This window comes from Bos indicus, chromosome 3 (genome assembly GCF_029378745.1).
Source record: "Bos indicus isolate NIAB-ARS_2022 breed Sahiwal x Tharparkar chromosome 3, NIAB-ARS_B.indTharparkar_mat_pri_1.0, whole genome shotgun sequence".
Taxonomy (NCBI): domain Eukaryota; kingdom Metazoa; phylum Chordata; class Mammalia; order Artiodactyla; family Bovidae; genus Bos; species Bos indicus.
The window spans coordinates 86,875,095-86,890,999 of NC_091762.1; the positions used below are offsets into that span (position 1 = coordinate 86,875,095).

Consider the following 15,905-nt stretch of genomic DNA (forward strand, 5'->3'; position numbering starts at 1 on the left):
GATACAGAATGAAAAGCTCTTCACCATCAATCCCCTCAAATTCCTCTGCAGCTAATATGTATTGTGCATACTGTAAAGCTGGATAAACTGTGGTTTCTTTATACAAAGGGTTCCTAAGTTACTAGGGAAAAAAAACACTTGTGGAGAAATAATTACAGTATGGTGAGGGAAGTGCTAGAAAAACTAGAGTAACAATGAAGAGGGAGTGGCTAGCTGCCCCAGGGAATCTGAGGGCTTCACAAACAACAGGATGTTTAAGGTGGGTCCTGAAGGATGAGCTTCCCTGGTAGCTCAGTGGTTAAAGCGTCTGCCTGCAATGCGGGAGACCCGGGTTCAATCCCTGGGTTGGGAAGATCCCCTGGAGAAGGAAATGGCAACCCACTCCAGTATTCTTGCCTGGAGAGTCCCATGGACAGAGGAGTCTGGTGGGCTACAGTCCACGGGATCGCAAAGAGTCGGACACGACTGAGCGACTTCACTTCTGAAGGATGAGCAACAGCTCAGCAGGGAGAAGAGCAGGCAGGTGATATTCTGGAGGACCAGTCTGCGTAGAGGTGAGAAGACACGCAAGGGCCTAGGGATCAACGGGACAGCTAACGGGGCTGGAATGCTGGTGTGTGATGAAGAGTGGCAGGAGATGAAGACAGCTCATGTCTTGGTTCTGTGAAAATATCACCAGTTTTTCACATAATGAAATTTATTTGAAGCCATTTGGATGACGGTCAAAGATGATAAGGAAATCAGTGCATTAAGGGATAGTCTGTGGGCTTTTTAATGTAAGTCTGAAGTTATCCTGGCACTCTTCCCCTCAGAAGGTCAGTGTTCTAATGGCAAACTCGGGTATTCAGCTCCATCTATGTGGGTCTCATATACCAGTAACAGCAACCACTGCACTGGGGGCTGCTGACATCTACTGACTTCTAAGCATGCCGTCCTATAAGCTCCACACGTGTGAACTCTTACAACCCCCACTAGCAAGCCTGCAAGGTACAAAGAGGTAAATGAAGGGCAGAAAAGGTAAGAAGCTCGCTCCAGGTCACATGATGAGTTCCAGGGCTGGCGCGATACCCCAGAGCCCAAATTCAACGGCTACCTTGAGTTTCATTCCTCCCTCCACAAAGGATGCTCTCACATCACTTCCCTGGGCAAATCCACATCTTGAAGGGTCTGAAACTTTTACATGGGGGAGGGGGTGCTCTTAAAGAAAGGAATGCAAAACTATGACTATAAAATCGGGTGCAATATTGAATATTTACAATAAGAAAAAATTAAATAACTGGAGCCTCGAGGATTTAGGTTCCCTTTTCCTTAGATCAGAAATGTCTACATAGAAATGCTTCCTGATTGTAACCCCTCCCCACCTGGAACATTCTACAACTCCCATCAACTACCTGAACTCTTGGGGCCCATGTGAGTAAGGGTCCCTGAAGCTTAAGCTCCATTGTGTTCATTTCACAGTGGCGGTGAAGCCCATTTCCACTACCACTTAAAAGTCTCTCGTGTGTCCCTACTAAGTTCCTTCAGTCAGGTCCGACTCTGTGTGACCCTATGCAATGTAGCTTGCCAGTCTCCTCTGTCCAGTGGGATTCTCCAGGCAAGAAATCTGGAGTGGGTTGCCATGCCCTCCTCCAGGGGATCTTCCCAACCCAGGGATCGAACCCACATCTTTTGTATCTCCTGCATTGGCAGGCAGTTCTTTTACCAGGAGCACCACCAAAATTTTCCAAACCCTTTGACAAAGGCCAGATCTGAGAGTCAGAGGGAGACGGCCAGCTCACTACAGACTACCCAAGAGGTGGAGACAAATGCAGCATGAGAAGCACTAAGCTTTCCATCCTTTCTCCCCTGCTAGAAAGGCTGGCCACAGCAAAGGGCTCCAACTTAAAGCCATGCAAACCTAGGTTCAGACCCAGCCTCTGCTCCTCAGTGGCTGTGTGACCTTGAACATGTTCCTTGACCTCTTGGAGTTTCTTAAGTCTCAATTTCCTCATCTGCAAAAATGAGACACTGGAAGAATCAAATAGTATAACTTGCAAACTTCCCAGGAATGCCAGCTCCCTTCCTCTAGGTGGGCCTTTCCTGAGCTTTATCCTCCTTTTCGACCCTCACCCCACCCCAAGTTTGGGGGTGGGTAGACCAGTCCCTTGTATGTACTCCCAGCATACTCTGTAGAGCCTCCACTAGAGCATATCACTCTCTTATTAATTCAGCAAGCACTCTCTGGATACAAAGATGAACACGGACAAGCTATTGTCTTCCAGAAGCTCACTTCTAGTTCCGGAAGTTCAGGTCAGGGAGCCATTTTCCCTGGAGGCTGGGGCCATGTCTCATACCACTGGAGATCCTGGGACATAAGGCAGATTGTACCCAACTGAAAACAAGTGAGACCACCTTCCACCACGCCAAGTCTCAGCTAGTGCCTTTGCCAGCAGCCTTGCTCGCCTGGCCCCCTCCCCCGCCCCTCCAGCGCCGCTCTCACCAGGCCCCAGTGATGCTGGTCTGCACATCCCCCCACAGCAGGATCAATGGAGTTTGGTTTACAGGGCACTGGGTCCATTGTTGGCTCTCACCTCAAGAACAAAGAAGAATACTGGCCCTTCCAAGGCAAAACAAAGGCTGACTTCTCCCCCATGGATCCCTTTTCCTTTATGGGCAGCAGTATGCAGACCCCCGGCCCTCCACTGAACTACATTTAAAATAGCTTTTGTGAAGGGCAGACACAGCGGCCATTTTCATGTGTGTGCGTGCCTGCAGCAATGAACTGATTGTAATGTGAACAATGTGCACTTCTTGCCACTTCTGACAGAATAGATGACATTGTGTCGTGGGCCCGGGGCGGGGGGGCAACGAAAAAAACCAAGCCTTCAGGTTTATGACATGAAATTCTGACAAAAAGCATTTCGAAGCCTCTTTCCCATCATCAAGAAACCACACTGGGCAAGATCAGAGCTTAACAGCCAACAACAACAACAAAAAAAAGACACATTCAATCCCTGAGATCATTTTCCTGAAATAGAAAACTACATATGTTTCTCAAATTTCACATCAAGCCACTGCAGAGGCCAGACTGCCGGGCTGAATTGGGCCAAAGTAAGTAAGGGAGAGAGAGAGAAAGAGAAAGGGAGGGGAGAAGGGAGGAGGGGAGAGGGGGAGGGGTTGGAAAAGGGAGTAAACAGAAGAAAATGAGCCCATTCTTCCACATCACCACATTTCTCTAGCACAATCTAAACTTACAAACACCCCCAGTTTCACAGAACTTGTAGTTAGGGTTGCTTATCGGGCAGTCTTTACTTTGTCAAATTAAGACACATTGCCTTGGATTAGCAAGACTCCTTAAATTCGAAATGACTTCATGGTTGGCTCAGAGTTCAGTGTCTCTAGGGCCAGCCGCCAGGAACATATCCACTGTGGGCCTCCCTCCCCTCTCCATACTGACCTGCCTGACTTTTCCATGGAGACAGCAGAGCAAAATCCCAAGCAGACAGGCTGTCAGTGTTAATTAAAAGTCCAAACACCTCTTTAGAAACTATCTCCAGCTCAATATTTATACAGAATATAAGACTCCTAACAGGCAGGGCTGGAGAAGGGAGCAGGAGGTTGAGGGCGGAAATAGGTTTGAATGGCATTTGGAACCCATTAATTTTTAAAAGACACGCTGCCACTCTATATAGACCCAGAGAGGTTCAAAATTTAACGAAACCAGGAAGATGAATGAGCCGAAGATTGTTTAGAAAGCCTGGGGACAGCGCTTAGCTTTTGAAAAGAATAATATCTGGGCAATAATGAGAGCTGACGCTTTTTTTGGTGAACACAGTTTCTGGCACATTTTCACAATACAGGTTGACAATTTTTTGTATTTAACAAAAGGAAAGGCAATCTTCTAAATGACTTGGGAACAAAGGGCTCCCTGACTACAATTTCTTAATAACATTTAAGAATTCTCTTCAAAGGTCCCTGACAATAATTTAGATAGAGGGAGGGAAGAAAAGTGAAGAAAACAATGAAAAAAAGAAGATAAATTAAAAAATAATTAACTAGAAGAGGTGAAAAAAGAAGGAAAGAGTTTGACACTAAGTGACATCACAAAGGGTTGAACTTAATGCTCAACTTTCATAATACTTTTTCTAAAAAAGGTGAAGCAATAAGTCAAAGCAAGACTTTGATCAATACCATTACCTCTCAGACTCAAGAGTTTTAATCCAGGGAGAAGCTAAATGGATCACCTAAGCCAACCATCAGATTCTGCAAACACACTGAGTTCCAGGAGACCCAAAGTTATCTGACTGGACCAGACACATCTTCCCAGTTTCAAACCATGACACCTTATGTACCTAATGATGTGGGTCCTGGCCATCACCAAGGTCTCAGAGCTTACAGTATCATGGACTCCAAGACTGAATATACATACCTTCATCAAATTGACAGAAATTTAGAGGCACCCAGAATCACACAGGTACAGTATACTCAGAAGACCCAATAATGAAATTCATTAAGAGTTCACCTACAGTGATAGCCACCCTGGACAACAAACTACAATGTACAAGTTTCACCCTCAGAGTGAGACCCTTCTGAAATTCTGTCATATTACAAGGAAAATGAGATCTCTATTCTTTAGCATTTTTATAGTTCCAAACATTTTTTAGCAAAGAATATACCACCATAGGGCTTCCCTGCTAGCTTAGCTGGTAAAGAATCAGCCTGCAATGCAGGAGAATCTGGTTCGATTCCTGGGTTGGGAAGACCCACTGGAGAAGGGAAAGGCTACCCACTCCAGTATTCTTGGGCTTTCCTGGTGGCTCAGATGGTAAAGAATCTGCCTGCAATGTGGGAGACTTGGGTTCGATACCTGGGTTGGGAAGATCCCTTGGAGGAGGGTATGGCAACCCATTCAGTATTCTTGCTTGGAGAATCACCATGGACCAAGAAGCCTGGCAGGCTACAGTCCATGGGGTCCCAAAGAGTTGGACATGACTGAGCGACTAAGCACAGCACAGCACAGCACATACCATCATACTGTTTTTAAATGAGGTATCCCATCCCAAGATTGCTGTATTCTAAAAGTGATACTAGGTCTCAGAGAAAACTCTTAAGTAAAGGAAATGCTATGGAGCTGCTCAGTTGGAAAATTACAGTGATACTGGCCATTATCTTTCAGGTGTAAGCACTCACATCTAGGGGTGTGTGTGTGTGTGTGTGTGTGTAGGGGTGTGTGTGTGTGTGTGTGCGTGTGTGTGTGTGTGTAGGGGTGGTAGGGGTGTGTGGGTGTGTGAGTGTGTAGGGGTGTGTGTGTGTGTGTGTGTGTGTGTGTGTGTGTGAAGGGGTTTGTGTGAGTGTGTAGGGGTGTGTGTGTGTGTAGGGGTGAGTGTATGTGTAGGGTGTGTGTGTGTGTAGGGGTGTGTGTGTGTGCGCGTAGGGGTGTGTGTGTGTGTGTGTGTGTGATGGAATATTACTCAGCCAAAGAAAGAATGAAATACCGCCATTTACAGCAACACAGACCCAGAGATTATCATACTAAGTGAAATATGCCAGACAGAAAAAGACAAATATCATATGATATCACTTATATGTGGAATTTCACTGAAAAAAAGATACAAATGAAATTATTGACAAAATAGAAATAGACCCACAGACATAGAAAACAAACTTAGGGTTACCAAAGGAGAAAGGGGAAGGAGAGGGACAAATTAGAGGATTTTTTACGGGATTTATTAATCCCATAAAATATGGGATTAACATATACACACTACAATACAGAAAATAGATAATCAACAAGAACCTACTGAACAGTACAAAGAACTGTACTCAATATTCCGTAATAACCTAAGGGAATATATACATGTCTGAATCACTGTGCTGTACACCTGAAACTAAAAGAACATTGTAAACCAACTGTACTTCAACATATATGTGTCACTTCAGTCATGCCTGACTCTTTGCAAACCTGCCAGGTCCCTCTGTCCGAGGCATTCTCTAGGCAAGAATACTGGAGTGTGTTGCCACGCCCTTCTCCACAGGATTTTCCAGACCCAGGGATCAAACCCATGTCTCTTATGTCTTCTGCACTGGCAGGCGGATTCTTTATCGCGAGCACCACCTGGGAAGCCCCCACCCCCCATACATACATATATATATATATATATATATATATATATCTTTTTTAAAAAGACCTGATACCAGTACCTTGATATCTAGATACACAGCAAGTACTCAATAAAAATTGGCTGTTATTATTTTTTTAAGTTATGGAAACTAAGTAAATTCAAATCAGTGGTTCTTAATGAAGGGCGAACATCATAACCACCCAAGGTCACACATTTCTACCTCCTTTGTCCCAAAGAACAAAGGTAGGGATTCTTAACCTTTTCTATGGAGATTTGCTTTACTGATGACAAGTGAAAGAAGAAATCCTTCCCCAGGATTTCACTCATCATAGTAGATAAAGAAGGACCGTCACTGACCCCATAGTTAAGCAATGCTGCGGGTAGCAGCAGGACTCCCAGGCTCCGGGGGTCTGTACCTCAATTCTGATGCTTTTGGTAGGTGTGGGTGAGAAGCAATGATAGGAACACTGCATTCCCCTCCTGCTCCAACAAGCCTGGGTATATTCAATTCTCTCCTGCCCTCCCTGGACTTGCAGCCTCTGAACACTGACAGCCTGTGGTTTCCTGGCATCTGCTCATTTTTTCACACCCACAATAGCTCCTGGAGCTTTGGTAACACTCTCACACTCCCTGACTCACAGCACCCTGATCATATCCATAGGAAGTCTAGACAAAAGCTGCAAATAGGGGGAGACAGGTTGCCCAACAGATTATTGTTTGTAAATGGTCCATTGTCCACACCCCACCTGGAAGCTGTTTAACTAAATTTAGCTTCACCTTAAAAGTTAAAACTAAAAATAAAGACCAAAGAGAAAGATAAATGAAAGTAGAAACTTGTGTGCACTTTCCGTACAGGTTTCACCACAGTGCTCCATTTTCTCCCTAAAACAAAGCCATGAAGTTTTTGTCCCTCTTTAACCAAAAAAGGAGAAGGAACTGGCAACCCACTCCAGTATTCTTGCCTGGAGAGTTCGGTGGACGGAGAAGCCTGGTGGGCTGCTGTCCATGGGGTCACACAGAGTCGGACACAACTGAAGCGACTTAGCAGCAGCAACAGCACTAACCAAAAATGGAACCTGGGACTGAGAAGGACTACATAACTTATCCAAGTTCACCCAGCTAATCAATGGCAGAGCAAAACTTTGAGCTAAGGAGTATTTGGCTCCAGACCTTAAATGAATTTGTACAGTTTAAATAAATGTGTACCTACCTACTGTTAGACAAGACAGAGGAGGCCTCTTAGGTGGTCTATTAATATATACACAAAGAATAAGTGAATGAATGGATAGATGAAGGAAATTGTAAGCTAAGGTTGTTTCAAACTTACATCATCTCCTCTATGACCTCTACCATGCTCACCCTTCTCTCTGTCACTATCACAGAAGGCTTATAAATCAGTATCTGGGATATCAATTAATATTTACTGACAAATTACAATTTGTGACTATCTTTTTACTTGCTCAGTATTAATTCTCCCTTTTTATTTAGTAGTAAGATAAACAATTTCACTCAAGTCACAAGGCATTCAACTTTATCTGGCTCCAGTCTAGCTGCATGCGAGCACAAACCAATGATATGCAAGCAAAAGTATTCTGCAGATCTTCAAAGAATGCTTTAAAAAGGCTGACTCAGGTGTGCACATCATTTTATGCACCTCCAACCTTCTTTCAGCAATACGTGAACTTCCAGATGTTCAAGCTGGTTTTAGAAAAGGCAGAGGAACCAGAGATCAAATTGCCAACATGCACTGGATCATCGAAAAAGCAAGAGAGTGCCAGAAAAACATCTATTTCTGCTTTACTGACTATGCCAAAGCCTTTGACTGTGTGGATCACAATAAACTGTGGAAAATTCTGAAAGAGATGGGAATACCAGACCACCTGATCTGCCTCTTGAGAAACCTATATGCAGGTCAGGAAGCAACAGTTAGAACTGGACATGGAAAAAAGACTATTGGTTCCAAATAGGAAAAAGAGTAAGTTGAGGCTGTATATTGTCACCCTGCTTATTTAACTTATATGCAGAGTACATCATGAGAAACGCTGGACTAGAAGAAGCACAAGCTGGAATCAAGATTGCCAGGAGAAATATCAATAACCTCAGATATGCAGATGACACCACCCTTATGGCAGAAAGGGAAGAGGAACTAAAAAGTCTCTTGATGAAAGTGAAAGAGCAGAGTAAAAAGGTTGGCTTAAAGCTCAACAGTCAGAAAACTAAGATCATGGCATCTGGTCCCATCACTTCATGGGAAATAGATGTTTAGTGGAAACAGTGTCAGACTTTATTTTGGGGGGCTCCCAAATCACTGCAAATGATGATTGCAGCCATGAAATTAAATGACGCTTACTCCTTGGAAGGAAAGTTACGACCAACCTAGATAGCATATTCAAAAGCAGAGACATTACTTTGCCAACAAAGCTCCGTCTAGTCAAGGCTACAGTTTTCCCAGTGGTCATGTATGGATGTGAGAGTTGGACTGTGAAGAAAGCTGAGCACCGAAGAATTGATGCTTTTGAAGTGTGGTGTTTGAGAAGACTCTTGAGAGTCCCTTGGACTGCAAGGAGATCCAACCAGTCCATTCTGAAAGAGATCAGTCCTGGGTGTTCTTTGGAAGGACTGATGGTGAAGCTGAAACTCCAGTACTTTGGCCACCTCGTGCGAAGAGTTAACTCATTGGAAAAGACTCTGATGCTGGGAGGGATTGGGGGCAGGAGGAGAAGGGGACGACAGAGGATGAGATCCCCTGGATCTCAGTATGGCTGGATGGCATCACCGACTCGAAGGACATGAGTTTGGGTGAACTCCGGGAGTTGGTAATGGACAGGGAGGCCTGGCGTGCTGCAATTCATGGGGTCGCAAAGAGTTGGACACAACTGAGCCACTGAACTGAACTGAACCTTCTTTCTTCCTGCTACGTGGAATGTGGGCTGAAAAGTCTGTACTCCAGCAGCCATTTTGAGGTCTCAATGTCATGAGATGTCTTTGAGGACAGAAGTCAGGCCCAAAGATAACTGAAGTAAAAATGCCAAAACAGTTAGTGTCCTTGATGACTTCATGGGACTTTCAAAGTAGCCCAAGACTACTAGATATATTTACAGAAGAGAATGAACACTTATGTGTTCAAACCACTGTGATTTTAAACTTTCTATTATTTCTATTACTCATCAGTGAAGAGATAAGGATTGTGTTTCCTCTGTAAGAGTGAGAGAACTCTTTCTTCCCAAAAAATAAGGATAAAGGAAATCTAATATTTACAGGCCATTTCTCAGCACTATTATAAAGATACTGAAAAATAAGCTGATGCAAAATGTGGCAGATTCATTTTGATATTTGGCAAAACTAATACAATTATGTAAAGTTTAAAAATAAAATAAAATTAATTAAAAAAAATAAATAAAATAAATAAAAAAAAAGGATGGATGAATCATTTTTCATAGAACCTAGAAGAAATGTTTTATACTGTTGTTCTGAGAACACAACCATAAAACAATGCAAATCAAAGAGTTTTTGCATCAATCATATCAGAAATAAATTATATTTTCCCCAGAATTCTTTAATTTTATGATACTACCTCTAGAACCCTTGTCAAGTTTCAACCAAATTATGGCCCAAAAATGTTACCTCTAGAATGACCTAAATCCAATCAGTTTTCCTTTAATTCAATATATTGCAAACAAACAATATCAAGTCATTAACAACAATGAGAATCCATTTGGCAGTTATGAGAGTAGCTATAATTAAAAAAAAAACAAAACACGGAAACAAATGTTGGTGAAGATGTAGAGAAATCAGAATCCTTATACGTTGCTGGTGGGAATACTGAATGAAGCAATTGCTGTGGAAAAGTACACTGGGTCCTCAGAAAGCTAAACAAGGGATTGCCATGTGACCCAGCAATTAAACTCCTAGTTAAATACCGACAAGAACTGAAAGAAGAGACTCAAAAATATATACCAATATTCCTGGTAGCATTATTCATTATAGCCAAAAGGAAGAAATGACCCAATTATCCATCAAGGGTCCACCAACAGATGAATGGAAAAGCAAAATGCAGTGCATGTATATAATGGAATATCATTCAGCCATAAAAATGAAGGAAATTCTTATGTATTACAACATGGATGAATACTGAAAGCACTACTGATAAGCCAGACATATGAAATCCTACTTTTATGGGATATCTATAATAGGCAAATTCATAAAGACAGAAAGTAGGTTGGACATTACAAGGAGAGAGGGAAGGAATGAACTGGGAGTTGTTACTTAATGGTTAGAATTTGTATTTGAGTAACAAATTTTGGAGATAGTGGTAACAGCTATTCAACACCATGAATGTAATTAATGCTACTGAACTGTATACTTAAAAATATAAAATATATTAACTGTATACTTAAAAATATTGAACTGTATACTTAAAATTACTTTAATATTGTAAAGTAAAAAAAAATAAATTAATTAAAAAACAGAAAAAAAATTAAAATGGCTTAAATGGTAAATTGTATGCTATAAATATTTAGCTATTATAACTCATAAAATAATCAAAAGCACTGGCCTATATAAATGAGTGACTTGTACAGTATATGAATTCTTTCACAATAAAGCTGTTTTTTTAATCAAATCTTATCTTAGATATGCAATGAGAGAGGTAATCAGGACATCAAGTACTAAGGGAGGGATGTGGACAGCAGGCACGTCACCAGAGGCAGATATTATCATAGAAGTCTCTCCCTCCTTCCTCCCATGCTGCCCTGCTATCTTGGCCTGTAGGGAGCATGCGATGGCTACCCACTGGCTCTCTCCACTGAGAGCAGCACCAGAGGAAGCAGAGCTGACTTTACACCCTAGCCTCTGACTTAATTTTCTCCAAGAGGGTAAGGGAAATCCATCTGACTGTTGTGATACTGGAATATATTAAGCCACGTTTTAAGGGGTCACTGTGTTAAAGATGTCATTCTTAGAATAACACAGACCCCTCACCGTTGCTCTCTATGACCAGGTGCAACCAGGGTGCCTTGGCTTCAAGAAAGCACACCTAAGTGTCATCTGCATTCATGTTGCTGACTCAGTTACTTGACTTGATGACATTTGGTTGGCATACCAGGCCAGCCTTCCTCCATGTAAGTACACATACACCTGCATATGTGGTTGCTGGTTTAGCCTCATTTCTGAGTTGCTTTATCCATCCAGTATACTAAAAGCTCTACACATTAGAAGTTAATGAGTATTTTCTAAAATTACGAGGTAGGTGTTCATTGTTTATTTAGCTAATATGCTCTTTATGTAGTCTCTATCAGTCAGAACCCCAACAGCAAGGAAAGGTGAGTGGTACTTTGAACATTTAACTAATAGGTATGTGCATGTAAGTTACTCCATCATGTCTGACTCTTTACGATCCTAAGGACTGTATAGGAGCCATCAGGCTCCTCTGTCCATGGAATTCTCCAGACAAGAAACGGGAGTAGGTTGCCATTCCCTTCTCCAGGGGATCTTCACGACTGGGAGATTAAACCAGGGTCTCCCACATTACAGGCAGATTCTTTACTGTCTGAGCCACCAGAAAAGCCCCAACCAAAGGGTACCTGTTGGGAATGTACATAGTGAGTGTGTTAGTGTTAGTCACTCAGTTGTGTCTGACTCTTGTGACCCCACGGACTGCAGTCTGCTAGGCTCCTCTGTAAAGAATCCTCCAGGCAAGATTTCTAGAGTGGGTTGCCATTTCCTACTCCAGGGATCTTCCTAACCCAGGGATCGAACCCTGGTCTCCTTCATTGCAGGCAGATTCATTACCATCTGAGCCATTAGGGAAGCACTGGCGGGCAGGTTCTTTACCACCAGCACCACCTGGAAGCCCACAATAGTGAGGATTAACGCTAATCGTCCTAAGTGTGATTAACAGCACTGTGTTTACATAGGAGAAGGACAGTACTCTTGGGGACCGCATTGCAGAATTTATGAAGAAAAATATGGTATTTGGAATTAATTTATAAATGGCTTAGCAAAATAAACACATATTTGCATGTCAGAGCGCTTTTGAGCACAATGTAACAAAAACATTAACTGATGAATGTAGTTTATTGTAAAGATATGGTGTTCCCTATATCACTCTCTCAACTTTTCTGTAGCTTTAAACTTGTTTCAAAAATAATACCTTGGGGGGAAATACTAAAACAACAACAACAACAAAAATGAATGCTCACCAATACTTAAGAAAACACTGAAATCCAATATTAATATTAGTAGTTGACATAAATAGGTAATTGATACCTGTAATACTAATAGTTATTGATGTTAACTGGCATAACTTAATAGAATAAGTAGTTAATAAATATAAGAAAAAGTAAATGCATTTTTTTTTTTTTTGCAGCAAGATTTACTTTTTACTTTATTTTGTACTGGGGGTATAGCGGATTAACAAACAATGTTGTAACAGTTTCAGGTGAATAGTAAAGGGATTCAGCCTTAAATATATCCATGGGAGATGTAGCTTTTGTTTACAAATACACTGACATATTCAGTTCAGTTCAGTCGCTCAGTTGTGTCTGAATCTTTGTGCCCCATGAAGTGCAGCATGCCAGGCCCCCCTGTCCATCAGCAACCCCCAGAGTCCACCCAAACCCACATCCACCAAGTCGGTGATGCCATCCAACCATCCCATCCTCTGTCATCCCCTTCTCCTCCTGCCCTCAATCCTTCCCAGCATCAGGGTCCCTTCCAATGAGTCAGCTCTTCACATCATATGGCCAAAGCATCAGAGCTTCAGCTTCAACATCAGTCCCTCCAATGAACACCCAGGATCGATCTCTTCCAGGATGGACTGGCTGGATCTCCCCGCAGTCCAAGGGACCCTCAAGAGTCCTCTCCAACAACACAGTTCAAAAGCATCAATTCTTTGGTGCTCAGCTTTCTTTATAGTCCAACTCTCACATCCATACATGACCACTGGGAAAACCATAGCCTTGACTAGACGGACCTTTGTGAAAGAAGTAATGTCTCTGTTTTTTAATATGCTGTCTAGGTTGGTCATAAATTTCCTTCCAAAGAGTAAGCGTTTTTTAATTTCATGGCTGCAGTCACCATCTGCAGTGATTTTGCAGCCCAGAAAAATAAAGTCTGACACTGTTTCCACTGTTTCCCCATCTATTTGTCGTGAAGTGATGGGACCAGATGCCATGATCTTAGTTTTCTGAATGTTGAGCTTTAAGCCAAATTTTTCACTCTCCTCTTTCACTTTCATCAAGAGGCTCTTTAGTTCTTCTTCACTTTCTGCCATAAGGGTGATGTCATCTGCATATCTGAGGTTATTGATATTTCTCCTGGCAATCTTGATTCCAGCTTGTGCTTCCTCCAGCCCAGCAATTCTCATGATGTACTCTGCATAGAAGTTAAATAAGCAGGGTGACAACTATTTGGTGTCTGTTTTTCCATGCCCAGTTCTGACTGTTGCTTCCTGACCTGCACATAGGTTTCTCAAGAGGCAGGTCAGGTGGTCTGGTATTCCCATCTCTTTCAGAATTTTCCACAGTTTAATGTGATCCACACAGTCAAAGGCTTTGGCATAGTCAATAAAGCAGAAATAGATGTTTTTCTGGAACTCTCTTGCTTTTTCCATGATCCAGCAGATGTTGGCAATTTGATCTCTGATTCCTCTGCCTTTTCTAAAACCAGCTTGAACATCTGGAAGTTCACGGTTAATGTATTGCTGAAGCCTGGCTTGGAGAATTTTGAGCATTACTTTACTAGCGTGTGAGATGAGTGCAATTGTGCGGTAGTTTGAGCATTCTTTGGCATTGCCTTTCTTTGGGATTGGAATGAAAACTGACCTTTTCCAGTTCTGTGGCCAGTGCTGAGTTTTATATATATACAATGGAATATTATTCAGCCATTATAGAGAATGAAATAATGCCATCTGCAGCAACGTGGATGGACCTAGAGATTGTCATACTGAGTGAAGTAAGTCATACAGAGAAGGAGAAATATCGTTAAGCATCACTAATACGTAGAATCTAAAAAGAAATGATACAAATGAACTTACTTACAAAACAGAAAGAGACTCACAGAATTAGAGTATGAACTTATGGTTGCCTGGGAGAAGGATGGGGGAAAGGGATAAGTTAGGGAGTGTGGGATGGACATGTACACGCTGCTGTAATTAAAATGGGTAACCAACAAGGACCTACTGTATAGGACATGGAACTCTGCTCAATGTTACGTGGCAGCCTGGATGGAAGGATAGTTTGGGGGAGAATGGATATATGTATATGTATGGCTGAATTCCTTTGCTGTTAACCTGAAACTATCACAATATTGTTAATTGGCTATACTCCAATATAAAATAAAAGTTAAAAAAAAAATAAAGCCACCAAAGATATCAATTTTCTCCCAAACTGACTTATTGATTTAATCCAATTCCAAAAACAATCCCAGCAGCTGTTTTTATTCTCTCTGTAGAAATTGACAAGTTGATTCTAAAATCTATCTGCAAATGTAAAAGACCAAGAGCAGTCAATAGAACCTTGAAGAAGAAAAACAAGGCTTGGGGACTTGCACTACCAGTTATGAAGACTTGTTTTATTGTTACAATAATGAAGATAATGGGCCCAAGGAGAGAAAAATAGAAAGATGAAAGAGAATAGAAAGTCCAGAAACTTACACACATATATACCTAATGTATATATTATATATACATACATATCTACAGATACACACACACACATATATATAGAGTCAAAAAATTGATGCTTTTAAACTGTGTGCTGGAGAAGACTCCTGAGAGTCCCCTGGACTGCAAAGAAATCAAACCAGTCAACTCCGAAGGCTATCAATCCTGAATATTCACAGGAAGGACCGATGCCAAAGCTGAAGCATTTAATAATATAAATACACATTAAAATAAGCCATCATTTTAAGGTTAAAGATTGACACAGACATATCATATAGATATAGGATAGAATATTAAACAGGTATCAAAAACATGTTTTCAGATAATATCTATTGATATGGAAAATACAATAATGAGTAAAATAAATTGTGCAAGGCAGATTTATAATTTAATAAATGAAACACAATAATAACCCGTCTAAATAATTTTACTAAATTTTTGAAATCCTGGAGATTATACTTGGAAAATGACTACAGATGTGGATCAATAACCTGCCAGAATCTTCACCTAACAGATTAGCAAATAACCATAAGGAAAATAACAATATATTAATATCCCTCAACCCCAAACATAGAGAACCATGCAAATCCAGACAATAAATGCAATTTTAAAAAGATTACAGTTCTAAAGAACATAAATTCATCTCTTAAAGTAGAAAATATTTACCAACAACCTTCACAGAATTTTACATTGTAGTAGGCAAGAGTCGGACACGACTGAACGACTCAACTGAACTGAACTGAGGGGGGAGAGAAGTAATGTATAACATATATGAAATGTAAGGAAAAATAAACCTGAGATTCTAGAAGCTTAGTCCTGGTTTCCCACATGCCATAGAAAAGTCTCAGAAATTCTAACATATAACTTCTAAAGCAAACTAACCAAATAGTCTCTTGTGCATAAGGAACCTGGTCATCATTTCTTTTAGTCCTAAGCAATAAAAACAAATGAATTGAGGATAAATCTCCTATGAAAATTCAAAGTAATTTATGTAGATAACTCTATTCTTAAGAAAATAAAGCATAACTCCTTTCTACTCCTTGCTATGAACTGTGAATGGTGATTTCTTTCCAAAAAGTACAAGATAGGAAGAGGAAAGGAGTAACTTTAGATTGGAGAAACCTGACAAACGATACCTCAGC

General features: G+C 41.3%; 1 protein-coding gene and 1 non-coding gene across 11 annotated transcripts in view; one reads left to right on the forward strand and one right to left on the reverse strand.

The window, feature by feature from the left end:
- FGGY (FGGY carbohydrate kinase domain containing) overlaps positions 1 to 15,905 on the reverse strand; it is a 525,569-nt gene that overhangs the window by 424,698 nt on the left and 84,966 nt on the right. The window lies entirely within an intron of this gene.
- On the forward strand, positions 281 to 352 carry TRNAC-GCA (transfer RNA cysteine (anticodon GCA)). Its single transcript has one exon. It is a non-coding gene; the product is annotated as a tRNA-Cys (tRNA).